The sequence below is a fragment of the Protopterus annectens genome, chromosome 8.part0 (assembly GCF_019279795.1).
Source record: "Protopterus annectens isolate FY-2018-M chromosome 8.part0, PAN1.0, whole genome shotgun sequence".
NCBI lineage: Eukaryota > Metazoa > Chordata > Ceratodontiformes > Protopteridae > Protopterus > Protopterus annectens.
In genome coordinates this window covers 1,124,204,998-1,124,223,722 of record NC_056741.1, presented here as the reverse complement: position 1 = coordinate 1,124,223,722, position 18,725 = coordinate 1,124,204,998, and the positions used below count along the sequence as shown (strand labels likewise).

The window sequence follows — 18,725 nt, the reverse complement described above, 5'->3', positions numbered from 1 at the left end:
TATGTATTACATTATGATTTAAGTGTCGATAATGACAATCACCAATAATTTTGTTTTGGTGTTTTGAACAAATTCGTTGATTATTATATACCAAAAAAGGTATGGAATCCAAGTCCAAGGAAGTCATTGTTCCACTATTTGGCATTCATCAGACCTATTATTCGGTACAATGCCCAGTTTGGTATGTATCTAACTAGGCATATGCAACAACTGGAATGTCCACTGAGGTTCCTCACTTAAAAGAATACAGGGCATAAGTAATATATCCTATGCAGACTGCGTCAAGACCCTATCCATGTACTCTGTCTCCTACAGGCTTTTGAGGGGAGATCTATGGCTGGAATACAGGGCATTCTCAGACTTCACTCCGATGGACCTCCTGCATATCCACAAAACAAACTGTACCAGAATAACCTATTCTAAAGACTTAAACATTACCTGTGATATAAATAGGACCTGCTGGAGAGATAAGTATGTATCCAAGACACTACCCAGTCTATGGAACAGGCTCCACATACATGTGAAGCAGAGTTCCTCCCTAATCCAGTTCAAGTGCAACTTAGACAATTAGATGGAATACCGATAATTCATCCCTAGTTTGGCACCTATGTCTCTGAAGAAAACCAGTAACCTGTAAATGGTTCTTCCCCAGGTCCATGCTTACACTTATGAAGAGTATCAGAAGTCAGAGATTTGGGATGCATGGCTAGGTTTAAAAAGGCACCTGTGGTCAGTCTAGTAAACACCTATGAACCTATTATTCATTGTACAAAATGTATAATAGGTTCATAGGTAGTTACACAAATGAAGGTGTGGATAACAGAGTGGAACACATACAGCAATGTGGTGCAGGATAGCCAGCATCCCAGATGTAGTAAAAGTATAATTACACATTGTAGGATAACAGCAGAACTGTTAGTTTTCTGTCCTTTCACTTTCCCAACAACACGTATGAATGCTGTACTACTACCTGGCATAATATTATTGTATTCCATAATAAGTGAATATGGCCACATTGCCCTTTAATGTTTAACTGACCATCAGCATTATGTCAAACATTTGCATAGACCTAAAATGTGCCATCACACTGGCCATACCTTGTGTGTGCTGTTGTGGACATTTGACAAGGTGATGGCAGTCCTATAGTTGGACTGAGACAACACGTCCTGGTTTTCATTTGTTGCATTCAGGTATGGGGTGTATCACTTATCAGTGCATAGCAGTGAGAGCAATCACAAGATGGCGACATATTGAGTGGGAACACTGTTTTGACACTGGCAAGATATCTGCAGTCTAGCTGTCTACACAATTCATTCAATGTGAGTAGACTATTTCTCATTCAGGGGCAGGGGTGAGCTTGTATGGCTTGGGACATCCTGAAGTGCACTGGCAGGCCTTATGTTGCTCATTCATGTCATGCTAAGGTCTTCTTGGATGACAGTACTGCTTCATTACATGTTTGCAGGTTTTGTCACTTCTCTGAACTACACAACACTGTTATGTGATGCTATCATGTAGCTGATGTACAGAAGTGATTAATAGGTCTGCGAGTACCATTCATGGGTCTGGTCAAGGATACCAGTTTACTAGCATGTGGTGATGCTAAAATGAAAGAAATGTGCACATTTAGGTTCATAGATTCATGGGTTAACAGGCGGCTACTGATACAGGGGAACATTAGTAACCTAGCCACAATATCCTATATTGCAACTACCCAGTGGCAGGACTAATTTATATGCAGTTTTAGGCCCCTGTCAATAACAGCTTCAGGGGCCAAACCTGGGCTGTAACTGTGATTGCCCATCAATGCATACAGGTTATGACTGAAGAGGGTCAGGGAGCTCCTTTGCTTTATATCCAAAGGAAGTTTGTCCTGTTAACAGGATTCTCTAGGATTTATAGCTATCTTGCCAGCAGGTGCTATTTAGGTTATGGTAGAAGATGACTTCTCTTGAGCAGGTGTTTAGGATATTACTAGTTCTGGGGATGTGCAGCAGGTGACAGTGGATGGAATCATTTGCAGCTATGCAGGTTAGACAGAGTTTCTCTCTCCAGAGTCTATAGGAAAACAGAAAAAAGACAGTGCTTTAGGGCTGTCTGGGTATCTCCAGAAAGACATACATGTGATTATTTTAATGAGAAAACAATACAGTCTTTCAAGGTTAAGTGCATAAAGTATACACCAATGGGGACATTATAGTCAATCACCCTGGTGAATAGGTAAAATGATTTCCTAACGTTAGTGGGTACATCATGATCAAAGGATAACGGATTGTCAGTGAAAGTGCTCAGGTCCCTAATAACAGAGTCAGTGTCAGCTAACGACACAGCACTAGTGCTGCATTTCTTGGCATGTAGTTTTAGCATGTGCTTCAGGCACAAACTTATTGGATGTTAACTAGTCCTTCCTGAAAAATCTGGAAGCGAGATAGTGACACTACAAGCCCTTAATTTCAGCCTTGACATTGGAAAAGTAAACGCCAAAGGCAAGTGGTCCTTGGAATTGATCACTTGGGGAGACAAGTGAATACTCTTTCCGAAGAGCGCATACCTGTCATCTAATAGACTTCTGAATGACCATTAATTAGCCAGTTTTCTAGCAGGTAACATACGAGTTTAAAATGACAGTAGTGCACTACTGAAACAGTTATGTACACTGCATACATAGTCTCACCAAAAGACCTGCTTTATCAGATATATAGCATATCTGAAATTTATAGACCTTAAATAATGCCTAGAATTTCAAGTCTAACGCATGTAGAGGCTGTTTTTAAACCACATGAAATATTAATGTGTTACATACATATAGAAAAATAGCTACTGTAACTTGTCAAAATGCAGGGTAATCAATGCCATGAGATTTTGGTTGCAGCACTTACTTTTTTACTGCCCGAGTAAAAGTACCCTTATAATTACCTACTGTAATATACTAGGAATGGTACTGAAAAGTATATGGGGAAATGTATAGACTGCCTTAGCTTCAACTTTCAAAATGCTAATCAGTATAAACTAACTTTTAGTTATGTACTCACCATAACTTCAGATGTTTGGGATCCATCTCGCCTACATTCTGTACTGATGGGTTCGGAGCTCCCTCGGCTCCGACTCGGCACGCTTATGCTATAGAGCGAGGCCTCTTATTGGCTGAGCTATCTTTATCCCAGGATGCACCACCACTAATCCCCCAGATCTTGTTTGTCCGCATTCATGCACAACTTGATTATATAACATTGTTAGATGTTTCAAGATGAAACAGGATTCGGACCTTCTGATATCCTCTGATCTCCAAGGAAGGGGGAAGGAGGGTGGGTTATTAGGAATGTAGGCGAGATGGATCCCAAACATCTGAAGTTATGGTGAGTACATAACTAAAAGATGTTATGTGATCCTATCTCTACATTCTGTACTGATGGGACAGCGTCCTAGCACCTAAATCCCGGGTGGCTCATTGGAAAACACTCCTGAGCACTGTGGAACCAAATGAAGCTCGTCCTCTAGATGCCACATCTAATTTGTAGTGGGAAATGAAGGTGTGCGGGGAAGACCATGTAGCCGCAGCACAAATGTCACTAATAGCAAGCTTAGAATGAAATGCTATCGAAGTAGCCATAGCCCTTGTAGAATGAGCCTTGACAGAGGTGGTAAGCTCTTTGTTAGAATAAAAATAAGCTTGAGTAATACAGTCCCTGATCCATTTGGCAATAGTGACTTTTGTGACAGCTTTGCCCAATTTGTTATCTGCAAAGGATACAAACAACCGATCTGTTTTCCTTGTTTGTTTGGTCCTGTCTAAATAAAAACGTAACTGTCTGTGGACATCTAGTGTGTGGAATATGAACTCCACTTTGTTAGAGTATTTTGGGAAAAAAACTGGAAGCTCTAACGATTGTTGTAAGCAGAAACTAGAACAAATTTTAGGGACAAAGGAAGGATTTGGCCTGAGGGATACTCTATCTTTGTGAAAAACCAAGTACGGGGGTTTTACAGACAAAGCTTGAAGCTCTGAAACTCTTCTGGCAGAAGTAATCGCCACCAGAAAGGCTGTCTTCCATGATAGGAACTTTATATCACATGTAGCTGCCGGTTCAAAGGGGTAAGAAGTCAAGGCGCGTAACACTATCGAGATCCCATGGAGGTGCAGGATGAGAAATCGGAGGTCTTAATACAGCAGCACCTTTCAAGAAGGTTTTACACAATCTGTTGCTCATTAAAGGTGGGTCTATGGATTCATGAAAATTAGAGATTGCTGCCAATTGTACCTTGATGGTAGAAACTGAAGAGCCTTGATTGAAAAGAGAAGTCAAAAATTTTAGTAACTCTGCTACTGGAATAGAAATGGGGTCCAGGCCCCGGAGTTGAGCCCAAATAGCAAATCTTTTCCATTTGCTAGAATACAGTTTCTTTGTAGCCGACTTATGGGCCGAAGATAATGTGTACAACATCTGGATCCAATGTACGACTCCTGACTATCGTCGGAAGAGGAGGAGGAGCAAAGCCGTCAATTTTAAGGTGTGTAGGGACTGGTGGAATAGTCCCGACTGGTGAACAAGTAGGTCTGGGATCCGATCCAGGAACCATGGACCTTCCATAGGTTCATAGAGGTTCATAGATTAGTACTAGGCTAAGTGCCCTTGTGGGCCATTTTAAGCCTAGCCAATTGCCCCATGTGAGAATCAATCCCTGCACCTTGTGTCTGTAAGGTAAACACTGTAACCATTATGCCAGCCTCCCACCCCTAAATATACAGATTTCGTGCATTGGCCGGGAATCGAACCCGGGTCAACTGCTTGGAAGGCAGCTATGCTCACCACTATACCACCAATGCTATTAAAATTATTTCTTACAGGAAATTCAGTGCATTTTGTATATAGGTTCATAGATTAGTACTAAGCTAATTGCCCTTGTAAGCCATTTTAAGCCTAGCCAATTATCCCTTGTGAGACTCAAACCCTGCACTTTATGCTTGCAAGGCAAACACCTTAACCTTTAGGCCACCCTCCCACCCTCCCTTCCAGAGCATGTCTCTGAAGATAGGGGAACCACACTTGACGAGGCCAGTAAGGAGCAATTAAGATCATTTTGCTCCCCAAGAGAGATGCCTTTTGAATCACTCTGGGAAGGAGAGGAACTGGAGGGAAGGCATAAAGCAAGCCGGTGGGCCAAGGATGGACTAATGCGTCCATGGGGCTCTTCCCCGGAGCCGGGGTTAGGGAGAAGAACTCTTTGCACTTTGCATTCAGAGGAGTCGCGAAGAGATCGCAACACGGAACTCCCCATTTGCTGAAAATCTGACTTGCCACTGTTATATTCAGTGACCATTCGTGAGGAGAGAGGATGGTTCTGCTCAATCTGTCGGCTATCACATTAGACTTGCCCGGTATGTGAGTAGCCACTAGGAAGCGTTTGGTCGAGACTGCCCATTCCCAAACTCTCATGGCTTCTCTGCAAAGAGGATAGGATCTGGTCCCTCCCTGTTTGTTCAGGTACCAGACAACTGACATGTTGTCTGAGTGAACAGCAATTACGCCCTGAGGGAGATGATCGTGAAGGGCTTGAAGGGACAGAAGCACTGCCCTCATTTTCTAAGACGTTGATATGAAGCAAAGTCTCTTCGAGTGCCATTTGCCTTGGACTGACCTGCCCAGGGAATGCCCCCCCACCCCGTCTGGGAGGTGTCCGTGGTCAAAATGGCCACCGGAGGGGGTAGAACAAAGGGTCGTCCCTGATCCAAGTTGGAGGGCACTAGCCACCAGCGAAGGTCCCGTTTGCAAGATTCCGTGATCCATATGAGGTGACAGAGGGAGTTCCTGGAAGGACCACTGAGCTGAAAGAAGCCACTGAAGAATTCTCATGTGCAACCTTGCCAGGGGAACTAGAAGAACCGTGGCGGACATGGATCCTAATAGCTGCAGGACCATTCTGGCTGGGGCTTTGGATCTGGGAAGTAAGGCTCGAACTTGAGCCTGTATGGTTAGTATCCTGTCTGTAGGTAGATGGACCCGCATTTGGTTTGAGTCCATCTCTACCCCTATGAATCTTATGCGTTGAGATGGCAGCAACACAGACTTTAGCCAATTGAAGGTGATTCCAAGGGAATTGCCCAGTGATATAGTGGCTTGTAGGCTCCGCAATAGTAGATGCTTGGAGGTGGCAGTTAGGAGCTAGTCGTCTAGATACGGAAACACCTGGAATCCTAGACTTCTCAGGTGAGCAGTCACGACCGCCAAACATTTGGTGAACACCCTGGGGGCTGTGGTGAGACCAAAGGGCAGCGCACGGAACTGAAAATGACTGCCTCCTAGGCTGAAGCGCAGATGTCTCCTGGACGCTTGATGTATCATGATATGGTAATAAGCGTCCTTGAGATCTATGGAGCACATCCAAACACCCTTCTCCAGCAATGGGAGAATGGTTTGTAGGGTGACCATTCAGAACTTGGACTTTCTGACTGAACGGTTTAGGATGCTGAGGTCCAAGATGGGCCTCAAGTCCCCGGTCTTTTTTGGCACCAAAAAGAATCTTGAGTAAGTCCCTAATCCGATCTGGTCTGCGGGGACCGGTTGGATGACTCCTTTTTGCAGCAGCTTTGAAACTTCTGAGGCTGCGATATCCCGTTGACTGGGTGGCGGGTCCGGGATTTTTCTGGGCTGGGGGGGGGGGATGAGAGAATGGGATGGAGTAACCTCCGGCTATAATCCGAAGCACCCATCGGTCCTGAGTGATACCTTCCCAGGCCTTTAAGTGCTTCGAGAAAAGACCCCCCCCCCCGACTGGCTCCGGAGCTGCACACCCGGGCAATCCCTCAGGGACTATGGAAGGCTGAAGAGCCACGAAAGGACTCGCGGTCTCCAATGTTGCGAGGGCCTCTGCCGCCTCTGGGACGGCGTCTTCCGGAAGAATCCCCCCCCTCTGCCTCTGGAAGGGGAATCCTCCTGCTGAGAGAGGTAAGGCTTCTGAGATCTACGGAACCACATTTTCCCTCCTCTTTTAGCCTTGGGATAAGGCCGAAAGGGAGTGGAAAATCGTGCCCCTACGGCAGTCAGAGTCTTACCCTCCTGTTCACAGCGGGTTAGTGTGTCCTTTACCTTGGGTCCAAACAGGGAGGACCCATCGAAGGGGGCGTCGGCAAAGGAAGACTTAAAGGCCTGCGCGAAATGACACAGGCGGAGCCAGGCTTGTCTCCGTAGAGCAATGCCTGTACCCGCCGCTCTACTCGCCCCTTCGGCCGCATAAGAAATGAGCCTCATGGACGAGTTCGAAATGGACGACATTGTAGCCAGCTGAGAGCCAACCGTCTGGGCCAGCTCCTCAGGCAGGTTACCCAAGAGGGTATCGGATAGCTCCTTAATCAGATCCCTCTGAAATCTGGTAAAGTGCGCAAGGTAGTTCAAGGACCTCAGTGTAAAGGTCGCTGAACTGAGGGTGCGCTTTCCGTACCGATCCATGCTCCTAGACTCCTTATTAGGAGGATGGACGGACGTCGAAGCCTCTGCTACATCTTGCTGGGTAGCAGATGCCACCACCAAAGCATCTACAGCCACACCTTTAGTTAGAAACTCTTTTTCAGGGGGCGCCGAAAGGAACTTATTCGGACGAGCAGGCACCGGTTCCAGAGTCTGGGTGTTCCCACGCCCTTCGACAGATCAAATCCAAGAGCTCATCGAAGGGCGGAGACACCCAGGAGGCGGAGGGCTGAGCTCCGAAGGGCTTCAGGAACACAGACTCATCAGCAGGGGGAGGTTTGGACTGCCAGCCGCCTCGTTGTTTTAGGGCTTCAAGGATGTCTGCAAAGGAGACATCATCCGAGGACGACTTAGGGGACCCCTCTGCATCAGAGAGATCAGTGTCGGATGTTAGGGACTCATCAGGGGAGTCAACGTGCTTCCTCTTGCACGATCTTTTCCTGGGGGGTTCTTCCGAAGAGGCTTCAGAAGGACCTCCAGGAGGGGGAGAAACCCCAGCGGGGGTAACCCGAGGCCCCGGGGCTCCGCTGTCTAAGGACAGGGGGACTGCCAACGACCCAGTTTCCGTATGCAGGGAAGGAGCTGGGGAAACCGTGGAGGTAGCCAAGGAAGATTTGGCTAATGCACTCCTCATAGCCCTGAAGGCGGGACCACCAGAATCCTGGGAGGGTCCCACCTCAGTGGCCACGACAGTGGACGGCACTCCCGCCGACGCACCAAGAGGGAGACTTGGGACCGAAAGCATCAATCCCGAAGCCTCCCCCCCAGGGCCGAAGGAAGAAGTCCGTGTACTGAACTCCGACCCAAGAGCCGGAGTTGGAGCAAGGGTCGGGCCCGACCCTAACACCTCCACAGGTTCCACCAGCACCGGCTCCAATGGTGCCGAAGCTGTTGGAGGAGGAACCACAGTAGGGGAGTGGACCATCTGCTCCGAAGCCGAATGGGCTGGAGCCGAAACTAGCTTTTGGAACACCGGAGACTGGAAGAGTCGAAGGAGCACCCTGTCGATGTCCGAATCAGACATCTTGGATGATCTAGAGGATACCGATCGGGCCCGAACCGATTTCTCCATCGGCTCCGAAGGGCTCGGGGACCGGCTCCGAATGGACTCAACAACTATCGGCTCCGAGGAAGATCTCAAGGAAATTTCCCTCGGTGCCGATAAGGACTTCGGCTCCGAGGGGGAAGAGTCTGAGCCGGTAACCCTTATCGGCTCCAATATCAGTGGAGCCGATGAGGGTGACCCGCCTCTCGATGCCCCAGACCTCGGCTCCGAAACCAGAGGGGTCGAGGCTGGAGGCATCGAGGCAGACCGTTCCGACCTCGGCTCCGAAGTCCGTGGAGCCGATGGAGAAGTCTGCTTAGATTTTTTAGCGGTCGGTTCCGACTGACTGGTCGGAGCCGACGCTTTCTTCTTTTTAGGAGACGGAGAGGAAGATAAAGCCTCCTCGAAGGAAGGCTTGATTAATCCCTTGAGGATTAATTTGTTCTTCTTCTCCTGGAGGACTCTTGATGAGAAAGCGTGGCACACACTACACGATTCTTGTAGGTGCTTGGCACCTAAGCAATAGACGCACGAGGAGTGGTCGTCCATTATGGATATTTTAAAACCACACCTCGTGCATTTTTTAAACCCGGAGGGTTTGTGTTCTTTAGACATAACGGTCTATCTAAGTGAAAAATACTAAACTTAGTCAAAAGGTAAAGTTAAATTCAACAAATTTAACAAATATATTATATATATATATATATATATATATATATATATATATATATATATATATATATATATATATATATATATTTTTTTTTTAAACACTAAACAGTTAAACAGAGAAAGAGAGTCAAGACCCTCTAACTTAAACGGGTACTTGACCCAAGAAAGAGACACTAGTAGCAAAGCAACAGGGGAAGGCCCCTCTAACTAAAACGGGAAACCTTCCCTGACTAAAAAAATCACGAATTTCTCAACAGAAATTAACCAATCACACTTATATAACAACAATAGCTGTTAAAACAGCTTTTGGGTTCAAAGTAAAAAAATTTGTGACAGGAAAAAGCCTAAATAAATAGTACTTAGCCCAGCCAAGTTGAGACCACGTCTAAGCTTGTTAGCGGCAAACGAGATCTGGGGGATTAGTGGTGGTGCATCCTGGGATAAAGATAGCTCAGCCAATAAGAGGCCTCGCTCTATAGCATATGCGTGCCGAGTCGGCTCCGAACCCATCAGTACAGAATGTAGGCGAGATAGGATCACATAACATCTGTACTTCAAACGTTCAGGATAGATGTGATAGTTATTTTACCACAATGAAGGACAGAAGAAAGTGAGAAAAGAAATTCAGTAGGATAGAATCACTAATCACTATTAGACAAATCATTATGGTGCGACTTCCAAAGGACAATATACAGCATCAGCTAATGAAAAAATACTTTTAGAACACTGACTAGATTCAGTTCCAAATATACATGACATTGAGAGAAAATAAGCAAAATACTTTATTCTTTTAAATTTGGACATTTGTTACTCTACATGTTTCTTTGCCAGGCAAAATTGTCCAAGTCAATGCTGTGCTGTAAAATGAGGGAAAATCTGTATGATTATAAAAGCGCAGCTACACCACCCACCACCACACACCACCAAGCAACACTAATAACACACCATATGAAACATAACTGCAAGTGTAGAGAAAAAGATTTGTAGCAACAAGCATGAAAAATACAATAGCCTAGGCTTGAATAATTATTAGACACAGTTTTGCAAAAACAAGTAGCTATCACTTCGTTGCTAAAGAGGCTCCAGGTCTGTTTGGGACAAGGCAGCCTCTAGCCGAGTAAAATCCACTCATTCAGCAAATCCAATTGCTCAGGAGTGGGGGAAGGAGAATACAAAAGGACAAACTGAACTAAGTTCTAAGCACTTCCTCTAACAACTTCCACCGAGTTTGTGTAATCTGACCTGCAGTATGCTAAAAGGGCTCTTAAGTCATGTTCACCTAGAGGCAAGGTTTTCAGAGTACTAAAATGTAAACAAACTCATCTAGCAAAAAAATCTGACAGTGCCCCTTTAATATCTAGATGGAAACAAAAAGGTTATGAGGCATGAAAAAATAAATTACCTTTTAAATGCATTACTGGAATGCCAGTCAAAATCAACTATAAAAACACAAGCAGCACCAACTCAAAACCACTTCTCCTTGCACTGCATTTCTAAATTATAATTTCATATTCAGCTTCATAAAAGTACCAAGTAACATGCTGAAAGTAGCAATTTCTGTGATACCCCTCACTTGTAAAAATGTTTATCCAAAAAAAGACCTGCTGCCTGACAACTATCTACTTGTTTCATGGGGAAAACATGATCAAAGTAAAAAATGAACAGCAAACAAGAAACAAGCTCAATATAAATTGCTTAAAAGGATTGCTGCACATGTTATGGACCACACATGACAGATTGACATTCTGTTTAGTTTATGGGCAAAGCCTGCAAAGTTGATTGCAAGTCTCCAACAAATGTAACGACAATCTGAAAATGGTGTAATCCTGTCCTTTATTACAAATACTGTCCTATGCATTTCAATACCCAAGGCTTATACGTTACCTAGTTATGTAAATATTTTCTGCATGGCAACAACAAAAAGGCTTTCAATGTTGACAGTTCTTTAACAGTATGCTTATTAAAGCTTACTTGCATCTTACAATCTCAGACAAGCTTACCGGATGGTCATTAAAGCATTGCTAGTTAAACACAGAACAGGCACTTCATCATGCATTTTCTGAATAATAAGCATAAAATCAACAGTATAAAACTAGGACATAAAACCAGAACATTCTGCAAAACCAAGGACAGATGAAAAGCCACTGTAGGCCTTGTGTCTACCTTGGATGGGGGGTACTCTGCACACTTACACTGCATAATTGCTCCTTGCATTGATTGAACACATCCAGAGTCACTACATGGGAGAGTGGGGTATAACAAGTATGTCACAATTTGAAAGGTCTCTGACTGACAGTGATGGCCCTGACATATCTGTCATACCTCTCTACCTCAGAGCAAGAAATCTGGAAAAAGACAAATAGAAGTGTGACAAAGGCCCCAAAATAAGCATTTTTTAAATATTGCTCTTACAAACTTAAAGATAATAGAATAGTAGGTTGTGCATCAGTATGAAATTTTCTGAAGGGTATGAAATCTGAAACTTATGTCTATTGTATAACTTACGTGTTTAATCATTTGCCACCAATTTGCCAGAAAACCACAATTTTATGAAAAACAGACCTAAAATATGATGCAAAAATATAAAATAGCTACACAATATAGCTGGGAACCTGTCAAAGAAGGGACACTTAGTACTGTTAAATTGAGCAGCTGACAAAATAAGAGAATCTACATGCATTTCTGAAATAAAAGTAATCTGTAACTCTGATCATTACAATTATTTATTAACTGTAAACCCTCCAAGTGTCTTCCAAAATTGCCATTTTGCGGAGGGATTGTTAGGGAGAGAGCTCAACATTTTGAGCCAAACTTGGGGACAGTTGAGAGGTTTGGATATACCTAATTCTATAAAGTGATTTGCTCATACCTCTCAACCACTTAATGCAGGAAATCTGGACAAGGCCAAATATATTGGGGAAACAAAAACAGTAGTAAAAATTGCTCTTGTATAAAACAGTTAATCAAACAACAGGTCTTGCTTTAGCATGCATTTTTCTGAAGGGTATGAAGTATAAAATTCAATGTCATTATTTAGTGACTTAACTCCTAAATTATTTGTCAGAAAACCACAAATTTTATGAGGAACAAACCAAAAAGAAGCAAAAATCTATTAATTCTGCGAAAATCTGGACAGTTGAGAGGTATAGTTTAGTCAGTAGACTTGTGTGGCAGAAATCCTACACAACGGACTTACCTCCCTAGGTATAAATAAGTACCCCACCCAAAAAAAAAAAAAAAAAAAAAAAACTAAAATCTAAACGAAGTGATTGCTTCAATCTGGCTTCATCACTTTCAGCAACATTCAGACTCAGTGAAAATATTCAGTAACAAAAAAAAAAAAAAAAAAAAAAAAAAAAGTTTGTGCTTTTAGAGTTGATTTAACCGGTTCCTAATCAAACACATCCAACCAAGAACTGGGAAGGGGCATACCCTGAGCTGACCAATTTAAATTTATTGTTTTGAACATTTTTCCAGTAACAATGAAACAAAATGCATGCACCAATAATGACAAAACTGCCCAATTCAGAACATTTCCATCATAAAAATCTACTCAAACTTCTACAATCCACCAGTATCAGTAAATATGCACAATCTCTGCAGAAGTAAAAGTCATCTAAATAATTCCACATTAAAGAGATATGTAACTAATGAAGAGGTTGCTGCTAGCAAACAACTTTATATTTCACCGTTTCATCTATAAAGTGACGGTTGCCCGTGAGGAATAAATTGCTTATGTTACATTAACAAAAAAATGATAAGCTAGTAATATTGCAGTAGGGAATGGATGGCAAACTGACAACAGGTTCATAGTTACTAGGTATCTCCACCAAAGAGGACATTCTCAGGACTGCAGCATCCACCCCCTTTAAAAAGTACAACACAGTACAGTACCAGCAATGCATCTACACACTGTGGGAGTAGAACCCACAGCCTTCGGCATCAAAAGCAAGTATTCAACCTATTAACAACGCAGGCCGACTCAGCATAAGCAGCACTAAACTTCTCTACCTCTGAAGCTCTCAGCCCCTTGTAAAATCCGCTCGACACTCAACTGTACCTCTCAACTCTGCAGCACAAGAAATCTGGAAAAAGCCAAAATTTACTGGGGGGGGGGGGGTACAAAAGCCCAAAAAAAAACAAGGAAATGTTTAAAAATTACTTGTATAATCTTGGAAATTTGCTAAAATAAAATATTGTGTTACCACCATGCGTTTCTCTGCCAAGTCTTGAACCCAGGACTCTGCACTACAGTCAGAGCAACATACCACTATGCCAAATCAGATGTTTCTTGAAAGACAGGAAGACTAACTTAAATGGCTATTGTTTAGTGAATTTGGTTCTCACCATAGCTCTCAACCTCTTAGCACAAGAAACCTGGACAAAGTCAGTAATGTGGGAATACAGCTCCCAAAAACATTCAGTGAATTCAGTTCTCATCACAGTTCGCAACCTCTTAGCACAAAAAACCTGGACAAAAGCCAATAATGGGGGAATACAGCCCCAAAAATAGGGAAAATTTTCAAATATTGATTTTATAAACTTAGAAAATTTCTAGAATAAAAGGTTTTGTGTTACCATGTTTTTTCTGAAGAATATGAAGTCTGAAATTCAAATGCCCGTCATGCTTTAGTGAATTCAATCCTTCGCCGATTACAAAAATCCAGAAAACCACAGATTTTATGAGGAACAGAACAAAAATATGAGGCAAAAATCTGGATAGTTTTCACAACTGTTGGGTGGTGGGGTAGGGAAATTCAGGCTCTTGCTACTTGTACTCAAGGTACAGCGTTTCAGCCCGAGTAACACTAGCCACCGGGTATATTTAACTGGGGCATTACACAGATGCGCACATACCAAGGAGGGAAATTGTTTCAACAAACGGCTAAGCCATAAACGAACGAAGAACCACCGGCTACTACCCCAATTTCTGGAACCAAAGGTTGCAACAACACAAAAATTTGGACAACAATTTTACCTAGGTTTCGTCTTTAATGAACAGACTTCTTCAGCTGGTTCTGAAGAAGTCTGTTCATTAAAGATGAAACCTAGGTAAAACTGTTGTCCAAGTTTTTGTGTTGGTGCAACCTTTGGTTCCAGAAATTGGGGTCGTAGCCGGTGGTTCTTCATTCGTTTATGGTATTACACAGATGCGCACACAGTACCTGCGTATTTCCCTTGCAGCTTCGTTCCTGGAGACATCCCTCACTTGTAATAAATACAGATTCCCTTCCCTTGTAGCGAGAACCAAATGAGTAGCTATCCCCATCGAACGCGACTGCTGACGTGGCAGTCCAATCTCCTTCCATTCTATGCGGTTACAAACCACATAAGCTTCTGGGCATCTGTACACTGATGCCTTCGTAATCCGGACTAGTTTAACAGCAGGCCGGATTTACAGAAACCTGAAACTCGCTGAGCATGCATGTGCAGTTCAAGTTCCAGGACTTCGCTAATTATTTTATTTTTTAAATTATTTTTCTTTCATTTTAGAGCTGGGGGGGGGCTGCAGTTCGATAGCATGAGCCGCCCCTGCTTACAGGACACTCACAAACCCTACTCAAATGTAAAGAATTGAAGGAACATCTTCCAGCAACAAATAAAACAAGGAAAACAATGTCAAACTACAGGAAAGGATAATCAATCAGCTTTCTGGAATATTGTCAAAAAAAAACTAATGGGGAATACAAACACTATTGAAAACAATCCACTGGACCAAATTAATGACCTAGGCACTTTCTCCAGTATTTTAAGACTCGATAATGGAAATACACATGCAACTAACCAAAATCAACTACAACTAATAGTCCCAACTGATCTCCATCTTTCACATTTAATCTTGTTACTCTTAAAGAAGCCAAAAAACTGTAGATAATGAAAATACATGGATCTACTTTCATATCCCCAAACTAATCATAAAACACGGTCCTAAAGGAAGGGTAATCCTATTTGGAAGGACTCCAACACTGTCCCATTATTTGGAGAAGATAAAAATAAACCTGAAAACTACAAGTCTGTCTCAACCATTAGTCCTATATCTGAGGTATTAGCCAAAAGGTTTCTCATTCAAAACATGGTTCCCGACTTCAACACTGCACTCAAAACGGTGCTGGGTAAAACAACTTTATTACAGAGCATCTGAATGTGACAAAGGTAATCAGTCAAGTGTGATAATCTTTAAAGAACTTACAATATTTGGCCTCAAATGCAGCAACTACACACCCCATCTCCATAAATAATCCACGCTGAAGCAGATAAATGTGTAATCATAGATCACTTTCTAAAAACGTCAACAACATAGGACAAGATCATAAAAAGCTTTTAGGACAAGATCATCATAAAAAGCTTGGTGTCTCTTAAAATACAGTTCCTCACAGAAAAAATAAATCCTAGCAAGGGAAGGAAGCAACAACATTCTAAAAGATTTTAATAGCATTTTAAATGGTGGGGAAGCACCAACATCCTGGAAGGTGGCTATAATAACTAAAGACGGTAAGACCCATCAGATCCAGCTTTATATAGGCCCACTTCAATTTTAAGCCATCATTCTAAAGTGCTTAAGTCTACGATAACTAAAAGAATGATTTATTATCACCTTTGCCAATGTGGTTTTGTGCTGGGGAGACAAACATTTGACATCAATAGAACAATGATAATCCAGAAGGAGGGAGAAGGCATGAAAATACTACAGTTGTTGGAGAGTCTTGATGCAAAGAAAGCATTCAGAGTAAGCTAGGATTTTATGAGTAAAGCAATGGAATAATTTACATTTCCTGATACAGTAAGGTTAATATGGAGAATACGTGAAGAAATGGAGGCAAAAATTAAGGTGGGAGGGTTCCTCTCTGATAAGTTGTGTCTGAACAGAGGAACTGGTGAAGGTGCCATCTTTCCCCTGTTATTCACATTATAGTTAGAACCACTGAGAAAAGTAAATAAAGAATTCAGAAATTCAAACATATAATCTGTATGGTAATAAAAAGAAAAGTTGGTTTTATTTGCAGACAATATTTGAAACTGGAAATTGATGGTGTAATGATGAATGTTGTTAGTGCATATGCTCCACAAGTTGGGTGTGCGATGGATGAGAAAGAAAAATTTTAGAGCAAGTTGGACGAAGTGGTGATGACTGTACCCAAGGGCGACAGACTGGTGATTGGAGCAGATTTCAATGGGCATGTTGATGAAGGGAACAGAGGGGATGAGGAAGTGATAGGTAGGTATGGTGTTAAGCAAAGGAATGCAGAAGGTCAGATGATAGTGGACTTTGCGAAAAGGATGGTCATGGCTGTGTTGAATATGTATTTTAAGAAGACGGAGGAGCATAAGGTGACACACAAGAATGGAGGAAGATGCACACAGGTGGATTATATCTTATGTAGAAGGGCCAGTCTGAAGGAGATTGGAAACTGTAAAGTGGTGGCAGGGGAAAGTGTAGTTGGGCAGCATAGGATGGTGGTTTGTAGGATGACACTGGTGATAAAGAGGAGGACGAGTGTGAGGGCAGCACCAAGGATCAAATGGTGGATCAAGAAGAGGACGAGTGTGAGGGCAGCACCAAGGATCAAATGGTGGAAACTGAAAAATGGTAATTGTGAGGTGATGTTCAGGGAAGTGTTAAGACAGGCACTGGGTGGCAGTGAAGAGTTACCGAATAGCTGTGTAACTACAGCAGAGTTAGTAAGACAGATGGCTAGAAAGGTGCTTGGTGTGACATCTGGAAAGAGGAAGGAGAACAAGGAGACCTGGTGATGGAATGAAGAAGTACAGGAGTATACAGAGAAAGAGGTTGGCGAAGAAGAAGTGGGATTGTCAGAGAGATGAAGAAAGTAGACGAGTATAAGGAGATGCGGTGCAAGGCAAAGAGACGTGGCGAAGGCTAAGGATAAGGCGTATGACGAGTTGAATAAAAGGTTGGACACTAAGGAGGGAGAAAAGGATCTGTACCGATTGGCTAGACAGAGACAAAGCTAGTAAAGATGTGCAGCAGGTAAGAGTAATAAAGGATAATGAGGGAAACGTACTCACGAGTGAGAAGAGTGTGTTGAGCAGATGGAGAGAGTATTTTGAGGGGCTGATGAATGAAGAGAATGAGAGGGAGAGAAGGTTGGATGATGTGGACAGTGAATCATGAAGTGCAGTGGATTAGCAAGGAGGAAGTAAGGCTAGCTATGAAGAGGATGAAGAATGGAAAGGCTGTTGGTCCAGATGACATACCTGTGGAAGCATGGAGGTGTTTAGGTGAAATGGCAGTGGAGTTTTTAACTAGATTGTTTAATGAAATCTTGGAAAGTGAGAGGATGCCTGAGGAATGGAGAAAGTGTTTTGGTACCGATTTTTAAGAATAAGGGTGATGTGCAGAGCTGTAGTAACTACAGAGTGATTAAAATTGATCAGTCACAGCATGAAGTTATGGGAAAGCAGGGGAAGCTAGGTGATTGATTAGTGATTAGCAGTATGGTTTCATGCCAGGAAAGAGCACTACAGATGCAATGTTTGCTTTGCGAGTGTTGATGGAGAAGTACACAGAATGTCAGTAGGTGTTGCATTGTGTCTTTGTGGATTTAGAAAAAAAATCATATGACAGGGTGCCTAGAGAGGAGTTGTGGTATTGTATGAGGAAGTCGGGAGTGTCAGAGATGTATGCAAGAGTGGTACAGGATATGTATGAGGATAGTGTGACAGCGATAAGGTCTGCGGTGGGAGTGACGGATGCGTTTAAGGTGGAGGTGGGATTACATTAAGGTTCAGCTCTGTGCCCTTTCTTATTTGTAAAGGTGATGGACAGGTTGACAAGACGAGATCAGACAGGAGTCCCGTGGACTATGATGTTTGCAGATGACATTGTGATCTGTAGGGAGAGTAGGGAACAGGTGGAGATATGCTCTAGAGAAAAGAGAAATGAAGGTCAGCAGGACTAAGACAGAATGTGTGTGTGTGAATGAGAGGGAGGATAGAGGAATGGTGAGGATGCAGGGAGTAGAGGTGGCGAAGGTGGAGGAGTTTAAATACTTGGGATCAACAGTTCAGATGACGAGTGTGGAAGAGAGTACAGGCAGGATGGAGTGGGTGGAGAAGAGTGTCAGGAGTGATTTGTGACAGATTAGTACCAGTAAGAGTGAAAGGGAAAGTCTACAAGAGGGTAGTGAGACCAGCTATGTTATATGGGTTGGAGAGTCAGAGCTTGACGTGGCAGAGTTGAAGATGTTAAGATTTGCACTGGGTGTGACGAGGATGGACAGGATTAGGAATAAGAATATTAGAGGGTCAGTCCAGGTTGGAAGGTTTGGAGACAAAGCCAGAGAGGCAAGATTACGCTGGTTTGGACGTGCTGAGGAGGGATGCAGAGTATATTGGGAAAAAGATGCTAAGGATGAAACTGTCAGGTAACAAGAAAAGAGGAAGGCCTAAGATAAGGTTTATGGATGTGGTAAGAGAAGACATGCAGGTGGTTGGTGCGACAGCAAGATGCAGAGGACAGGAAGAAATGGAAACAGTTATCTGCTGTGGCAATCCTTGACGGGAGCAGCCGAAAGAAGATTATA

At 43.1% G+C, this 18,725-nt stretch overlaps 1 non-coding gene across 1 annotated transcript; it reads right to left on the bottom strand.

Annotated features, from left to right (window-relative positions):
• Positions 1-4,753: 4,753 nt before the first annotated feature.
• Positions 4,754-4,825, bottom strand: TRNAG-UCC. Its single transcript has one exon. It is a non-coding gene; the product is annotated as a tRNA-Gly (tRNA).
• Positions 4,826-18,725: the final 13,900 nt, after the last annotated feature.